The sequence below is a fragment of the Hyperolius riggenbachi genome, chromosome 12, assembly GCF_040937935.1.
Source record: "Hyperolius riggenbachi isolate aHypRig1 chromosome 12, aHypRig1.pri, whole genome shotgun sequence".
NCBI classification, from domain to species: domain Eukaryota; kingdom Metazoa; phylum Chordata; class Amphibia; order Anura; family Hyperoliidae; genus Hyperolius; species Hyperolius riggenbachi.
Window position 1 is genome coordinate 143,207,215 of NC_090657.1, and position 8,692 is coordinate 143,215,906.

The 8,692-nt window shown below is 42.6% G+C and overlaps 1 protein-coding gene across 1 annotated transcript in view; it reads right to left on the reverse strand.

Annotated features, from left to right (window-relative positions):
* Positions 1 to 2,057: 2,057 nt before the first annotated feature.
* Positions 2,058 to 8,692, reverse strand: part of MYBL2 (MYB proto-oncogene like 2) — a 191,954-nt gene continuing 185,319 nt past the window's right edge. The window contains exon 15 of the mRNA XM_068262027.1: positions 2,058 to 2,261. The gene's annotated coding sequence lies outside the window, so the exon portion shown is untranslated. The remainder of the gene's footprint in view (positions 2,262 to 8,692) is intronic.

Genomic DNA, 8,692 nt, shown 5'->3' on the forward strand with positions numbered 1-8,692 from the left:
CCAATGTTTACACTAGGGATGTACAATGAGATTCAAATAATTTGTCCTTGCATTCAAATATCATTAAAAAGGTTATGCATCTTGAACTTGGACCAAAATAGTGACAGGAAGTTATTCTGATTAGTACACTTTCAATCTGCATTTAATTTACATGAATTTTGAATTCTAGGACCAATTATTTACATCTCATTCATCATCCCAATGCACTATAATTTACTTTTCTCCAATTTTGCTGTCACTTACAGTAGCCAGTAAACTTGATTTTCAACTAATCCATCTCCTCATGGGGGATTAATAGCTTCTCCTTCATTAATTCCTTACAAAAGCACTCATCGGTGTGACGCGGTCAGCTAAAGGTTAAGGTAACAACCCCCATTGGCAGGGCTGGATTTACCATAAGGCACTGTAGGCACGTGCCTACAGGCGTCTGATGATGGAAAAGTGTCTCAATCCCCTCCTCCTCTAGTGCCTCCCTCCCTCCTTCCCTATGCAGAGTCCTGAACAGAGACTAAATGAGAGGTTACTTATCCGGGACTGAATTCTAGTCATGGGAACCTTTAGCTACTTAATAGTGAGGGTACCTCTGGCTATCTAATGCCAAGGGACACCTGTATCTATGATGGGCAAGGGAAGTAAGGGAGAAGAGACAGCTGAGCCGGCCAGCACACATGCGGTGTGGTTCAGTGGGGGTTTGTAGGTTCATGGAGGGCGAAGTCTAGGGTGCCAGGGCATCTGAGCCTATAGGCTTCTGTGATGTAAATCCGGGCTTGACCCCCACACGGGGAGTGAGGTCAGCAATTCTCATTGGTCAATTACAAGACCAATGGGGAGCCCCGGTGGCAGACTAAAAAGTATAGTGCATTACTACAGGAATGCAAGGAACCCTGGCAAAAGCATCTTTGAATTTCCTGCCAGCGTTTCTTATTGGTCAATATATTGACAAATGGGACGTCTTACCTCTACAAAAGGGGCATCAATTATTTTTGTCAGTTTTAAGTTATATCAGAGACAATTGTGGGTTCTTTCTGTGGAGCGGTACCTGCAAATTTGTCCATGACTGTATCTTGCATTTAAAATGCATAACTGAAGAACTTTGGATAAATCTCAAAAGTAGTATCTAAAATTTAAATGAAACCTAGCAGGGCAGTGTAAAAATTCATTTGTACTGGTTTTAAACAAGCTATTTTTTTTTAAATGCACCCTGCCTATGATGCATGCAGCATGGCCCCATAATGGCTATCACTCTCACCTTGCAGCACTAGAGTTCTGGGTTTAAGTCTGATGTTGGACACTACGGGCTCGATTCACAAAGCGGTGATAACCCAGTTATCACGCCTAAAAGACTTTAGTCGTGATAACCATTGCACCACGCTGGTGAAAAGCCTCTTATCACGCCTAAACTGAGTTTAGACAGAGATAAGTTTAGGCGTGATAAGTTTAGGCGTGATAAGTTTAGATCGCGTGATAAGATTAGATCGCGTGATAAGTTTGCATCGCGTGCAAAGTCCTGCGCGCAAAGCAGTGCCATTAAACTCTATGCGACGTTTCGTGGGCACCAGACTTTGCTAGCGCAAAAAACTTTTGATCAGCTGTGCACTGCGGTGCTAACCCAGTTGGTGCTTTAGTTATCACGCCTAAACTTATCATGCCTAAACTGAGTTTAGGCGTGATAAGGGGCTTTTCACCAGCGTGCTAACAGTTAGCATGGCTTTGTGAATCAAGCCCTACGTGTAGGGAGTTTGTAGGTTTTTCCAGGGGAGAGGAAAACCTAAGGTGCAAACAGTTTTATGACAAAATACAGCCCATGAACACATCTAAAGGCAAGATAGCAGCATGTGCTCCCTGTACTTGAACCTGTTTTATTAGTAAGGTGAGGGGGTAGAAGTTACATTTCTGGACACACACTAGACTACGTTCACAGTGGTGCCTTTTGTTGCGGCATAAGGGGCACTTTGTAATGTGGCTGACCGCACAGTACTGCGCTATGCGACGTTTTACAGAATGTCATGTGCGTTGCAGTGTAACGGCGGGCAGCATCAAAAATCACGCGTTTAAAGTAAGTTAAGCATACTCTTTATTGACTGTATGGTTCACTGTATCCATCACAACGCACAGGTAACAAGCAGATCCGCTTTCCAAATCCGTTGTGTTCCTGCTGCTACGACCACCGTGAATGTAGTCTCAGTCCTTTTCTGTGGGTACCTGATGACGTGGGTGATTCAGCTCAGCAAGTAAAATCTGGGCATCACAAGGCCTAAATCCTGCCAGGAAAAAAAAAGAAAATATTTGAGCAAATCCCAGATTGTGATTGTCCCCCATAGGACAGTGCATTTCACTACCAGGACCCGCTGCACGGATATGCTGTAGTCCGTTCAAGATTAGCATGAACAGATCATTGGTGAATGCTTGTTATTAGCGTTAGTATGGTCATATTTTTGAAGGGACAGGTTCACTTTCAGGCTCCGAATGATATTGACATCCAAGTGATTTCATGCCTTGCTACAGCAAAAGGTGGAAAGGGGAGTGAGCTGCAGAAAAACCAAAGAACAAATTCAAAACACACTGACAGTGCATGAAAAGGCTCATTGAAAGTAAAAACATGAAAAATATATGCAGTCAAACCGTGAAAATCAAAGGAGAGAAGGAGTGTAGGAGGAGAACAGAGAGCTGAGAACTCAATCACACAGTCCCAGGTTTGACCTGCTTGTGGCCAGTGGTGGGGGATGGATTGAAGAAAGAGTCACCCAGCTGCTGGGAAGCCAGGATGCTGACATGACGCCAAAGGTCATGCTTGAGACTGTGTTCTCATTGGCTAGAAGCTGCTCTCCTGCAGCAATTCCCTTCTTTGACTGTCACTCTGAGTTATTTTATTCCTTTCAGTAAAACGTATTCACGTGCACTTCTTGTGCATTGTGGATATATTCTTCAGTTCAGCTCTTAACCACTTTGCATCTAGAGAAAATGTGTGTGTGTGTGTGCGTGCGTGCGTGCGCGGCAAATTTATAAAAAAAAATTGACGAAGCAATAGGTACATAAGTGTTCACAGCCTTTGCCATGAAGCTCAATATTTAGCTCAGGTGAATCCAGTTTCCCCTGACCATCCTTGAGATGTTTCTGCAGCTTAATTGTAGTCCACCTGTGGTAAATTCAGTTGACTGGACATGATTTGGAAAGGCACACACCTATCTATAAAGGGTCCCACAGTTGACAGGTTTTGAAAGAGCACAAATCAGGCATGAAGTCAAATGAACGGTCTGTAGACCTCCAAGATAGGATTGTCTTGAGGCATAAATCTGGAAAGGTACAGAAAAATTTCTGCTTGGAATATCCCAATGAGCACAGTGGCCTCAATCATCCGTAAGTGAAAGTTTAAAACCACCAGGACTCTTTCTAGAGCTGGCCGTCCATCTCTAAACTGAGTGATTGGGGAAGAAGGGCCTTAGGCTTGGAGAACCCAATGGTCACTCTGTTAGAGCTCCAGAGGTCCTCTGTGGAGAAAGGAGGACAACCATCTCTTCAGCAATCCACCATAACATGGCAGCCTGCCTGGAGTTTGCTAAAATGCACCTGAAGGACTCTCATACCATGAAAAACTAAATTCTCTGGTCTGATGAGACAAAGATTGAACTCTTTGGTGTGAATGCCAGCCGTCTTATTTGGAGGAAACCAGGCACTGCTCATCCCCCAGGCCAATACCATCCCTACAGTGAAGCATGGTGGTGGCAGCATCATGCTGTGGGGATGTTTTTCAGTGCAGAAACTAGGAGACTAGTCAGGATAAAGAGAAAAATGACTGCTGCAATGTACAGAGACATCCTGGATAAAAACCTGCTCCAGGTTGGGGGTGACGGTTCATCTTTCAGCAGGATAAATACCCTAAGCACATAGCCAAGATATCAAAAGAATGGCTTCAGGACACCTCTATGAATGTCCTTGACTGGCCCAGCCAGCGCTCAGACTTGAATCTGATTGAACATCGCTGAAAACAGGAATAAACGAAACTGGCCAAGGGTAGGTGTGCCAAGCTTGTGGCATAGATTTATCTCACCATAAAAGCATTAGCCTTTCCTGTGCACTCTGCTTTTTTTTTTTTTTTTTTTTTTTTTTTTACTTTTACAGTGGAAAAGGGGGGGGGGGGGGGGCTGTTCCTATGTTGCTGATATAGTTCATTGTGATGGTATTTTATACTGAAATGTAGGTTTATTTTCTGCATTGTACATTTTTTCATCCTGTGCTGTTATAATAATAATAATAATAATAATAATAATAAAATTAAAACTTTAATGGTAATAATGACAAGGAAAAGGTTTAAGAAACAAGTTAATCGGTTACACAATCTTGTAAAGGCATAGTGTTAAAAGTAGGTGTGGTTATAAAAGTAGGTGGGTAAACAATATTTTAATTACAGTGGGATGCGAACGTTTGGGCAACCTTGGTAATCGTCATGATTTTCCTGTATAAAATCGTTGGTAAGTTAAAAAAAATGTCAGTTAAATATATCATATAGGGCTACGTTCCCCAACCATCTCCTCAAGGACCACCAACAGTGCATGTTTTATGGAAATCCACAGAGGTAATCAGCTCTGCTGAGACACTAATTACCTCACCTGTGAATGTTTGTGGTTTTCTGCAAAACATGTACTGTTGGTGGGCCTTGAGGACAGGGTTGGGAAACTCTGATATAGGAGACACACACAGTGATATTTGAGAAGTGAAATGAAGTTTATTGGATTTACAGAAAGTGTGCAATAATTGTTTAAACAAAATTAGGCAGGTGCATAAATTTGGGCACCAAAAAAAGAAATGAAATCAATATTTAGTAGATCCATCCTCCTTTTGCACAAATTACAGCTTCTAAACGCTTCCTGTAGGTTCCAATGAGAGAGTCTGGATTCTTGTTGAAGGTATTTTCGACCATTCCTCTTTGCAAAAACATCTCTAATTCATTAAGGTTTGATGGCTTCGAGCATGGACACCTCTCTAACTCACATCACAGATTTTCAATTATATTCATGTCTGGGTACTGAGATGGCTATTCCAGAATGTTGTACTTGTTCCTCAGCATGAATGCCTTAGTGGATTTTGAGCAGTGTTTAAGGTCATTGTTTTGTTGAAAGTTCCAGCCCCGGCACAGCTTCATATTTGTCACTGATTCCTGGACATTGGTCTCCAGAATTTGCCGATACTGAGTGGAATCCATGCATCCCTCAACTTTGACAAGATTCCCAGTCCCTGCACCGGCCACACAGCATGGTGGAACCACCATCATATTTTACTGTAGGTAGCAGGTGTTTTTCTTGGAATGCTGTGTTTTTCCTCCATGCATAACGCCCCAGGCAACAGAAGCCAAGCTAAAATCTATTAACCCTTCACACTCTCGCATGCAAATGTTCAAGCAAATGCATTCACAGATACACTCATCCAGGCACCACTGTTAGCCCTACAGCTAAGTTAAAAGTCGGGGTCTTAGTTCACAGAAGAATGCATGCTTAGTCACCTATACTGCGCAGAAGTACCCAGGTAAACATAGGTGTCCTAACTCTGGCCCTGTAACATGCAGACATGCAAACATTCATTGCTTCAAACCTATCTAGGGATTAGGAGCACACATCCTGACGTCCTCTTCTGGGACAGATAGTGCATCTTACCAATCGCACAAGGGAGCTAACGTAATGTATCCATGCACACCATGCACATACACCAGCATAAGCTGTGTGCATGGTGACAAAAAAAAACACATACAGGGGAAGGAGGGAGTGCACTGAATTAACCACTTTACCCCCGCCCGTATGAATTTCTCCGTCCCTTTTTCCATCCTTTAACCCCCAGGGACGGAGAAATCCGTACTTTCCGCGCTCCCGCCGCTGCCCGCGATCCCGCACGTAAACATGCCGACCGCCGCTAGTAAACACGTCGCCGCCCGCTCGCCCGGAGATCAATGAACGGGAAAATACATTCCCGTTCGTTGATCTAAGCCCCGCAATGATCCGCTGCTCTCCGATGAGCAGCGCGATCATTGTGGAAAAAAAAAAAAAAAAAAAAAAAACACTCACAGCCTCCTTGTACTTCCTGCGAGCGTCTATTTATTTATTTTTTTGTAATTAAATTTTTTTTTAAAGATTTACAATTAAGAAAATACATAAATAGTTACCTTAGGGACTGAACTTTTTAAATATTTATGTCAAGAGGGTATAACACTGTTACTTTATAAACTATGGGCTTGTAATTAGGGATGGACGCAAAACTGAAAAAAATGCACCTTTATTTCCAAATAAAATATTGTCGCCAAACATTGTGATAGGGACATAATTTAAACGGTTTTATAACCGGGACAAAAGGGCAAATACATTTCATGGGTTTTAATCACAGTAGCATGCATTATTTAAAAACTATAATGGCCGAAAACTGAAAAATAATTTTTTTCCCACATTTTTCCTATTTTCCCATTAAAACACATTTAGAATAAAATAATGCTTGGCATAATGTCCCACCTAAAGAAAGCCTAATTGGTGGCGGAAAAAACAAGATATAGTTCATTTCATTGCGATAAGTAATGATAAAGTTATAGATGAATAAATGAAAGGAGCGCTGAAAGGTGAAAATTGCTCTGGTGCTCGGGGGTAAAACCCCTCAGTGGTGAAGTGGTTAAAACCCTAGCCACAGAGGTCAGTAACAAGAAAAAAAACACATACAGTGGGTTGCAAAAGTATTCGGCCCCCTTGAAGTTTTCCACATTTTGTCATATTACTGCCACAAACATGAATCAATTTTATTGGAATTCCACATGAAAGACCAACACAAAGTGGTGTACACATGAGAAGTGGAACAAAAATCATACATGATTCCAAACATTTTTTACAAATAAGTAACTGCAAAGTAGTGTGTGCATAATTATTCGGCCCCCTTTGATCTAAGTGCAGTCAGTTGCCTATAGACATTGCCTGATGCGTGCTAATGACTAAATAGAGTGCACCTGTGTGTAATCTAATGTCAGTACAAATACAGCTGCTCTGTGAGGGCCTCAGAGGTTGTCTAAGAGAATATAGGGAGCAACAACACCGTGAAGTCCAAAGAACACACAAGACAGGTCAGGGATCAAGTTATTGAGACATTTAAAGCAGGCTTAGGCTACAAAAAGATTTCCAAAGCCTTGAACATCCCATGGAGCATTGTTCAAGCGATAATTCAGAAATGGAAGGAGTATGGCACAACTGTAAACCTACCAAGACAAGGCCGTCCACCTAAACTCACAGGCCAAACAAGGAGAGCGCTGATCAGAAATGCAGTCAAGAGGCCCATGGTGACTCTGGACAAGCTGCAGAGATCTACAGCTCAGGTGGGAGACTGTCCATAGGACAACTATTGGTCATGCACTGTACAAAGTTGGCCTTTATGGAAGAGTGGCAAGAAGAAAGGCATTGTTAACAGAAAGCATAAGAAGTCCCGTTTGCAGTTTGCCACAAGCCATTTGGGGGACACAGCAACCATGTGGAAGAGGGTGCTCTGGTCAAATGAGACCAAAATGGAACTTTTTGGCCAAAATGCAAAACGCTATGTGTGGCAGAAAACTAACACTGCACATCACTCTGAACACACCATCCCCACTGTCAAATATGGTGGTGGCAGCATCATGCTCGGGGGGGGGGGACCACCTCTTCAGCAGGGACAGGGAAGCTGGTCAGAGTTGATGGGAAGATGGATGGAGCCAAATACAGGGCAAACTTGGAAAAAAACCTTTTGGAGACTGCAAAAGACTTGAGACTGGGGCGGAGGTTCACCTTCCAGCAGGACAATGACCCTAAACATAAAGCCAGGGCAACAATGGAATGGTTTAAAACAAAACATATCTATGTGTTAGAATGGCCCAGTCAAAGTCCAGATCTAAATCCAATCTGTGGCAAGATCTGAAAACTGCTGTTCACAAACGCTGTCCATCTAATCTGACTGAGCTGGAGCTGTTTTGCAAAGAAGAATGGGCAAGGATTTCAGTCTCTAGATGTGCAAAGCTGGTAGAGACATACCCTAAAAGACTGGCAGCTGTAATTGCAGCAAAAGGTGGTTCTACAAAGTATTGACTCAGGGGGCCGAATAATTACACACCCCACTTTGCAGTTATTTATTTGTAAAAAATGTTTGGAATGATGTATGATTTTCGATCCACTTCTCACATGTACACCACTTTGTATTGGTCTTTCACGTGGAATTCCAATAAAATTGATGCATGTTTGTGGCAGTAATGTGATAAAATGTGGAAAACTTCAAGGGGGCCGAATACTTTTGCAACCCACTGTATATCCGGCTTTTAACTTAGGTGTAGGGATAACAGTGGTGCCTGGATGAGTGAATCTGTGAATGCATTTGTTTGAACATTTGCATGCGAGAGTGCGAAGGGTTAATAGATTTTTGCTGTTTTCTGGCCACACCCCCTTCAGCACCCCCCTTTCCTTAATAACTTATTTAATGTCCTAACTAGATGCGATGTGCCTGGATATATGTGTTTTTTCTTGTTACTGACCCCTGTGGCTAGGGTTTTAATTCAGTGCACTCCCTCCTTCCCCTGTATGTGTTTTTTTGTCAGCATGCACACAGCTTATGCTGGTGTATGTGCATGGTGTGCATGGATACATTACGTTAGCTCCCTTGTGCGATTGATAAGATGCGCTATCTGTCCCAGGAGAGGACGTCAGGATGT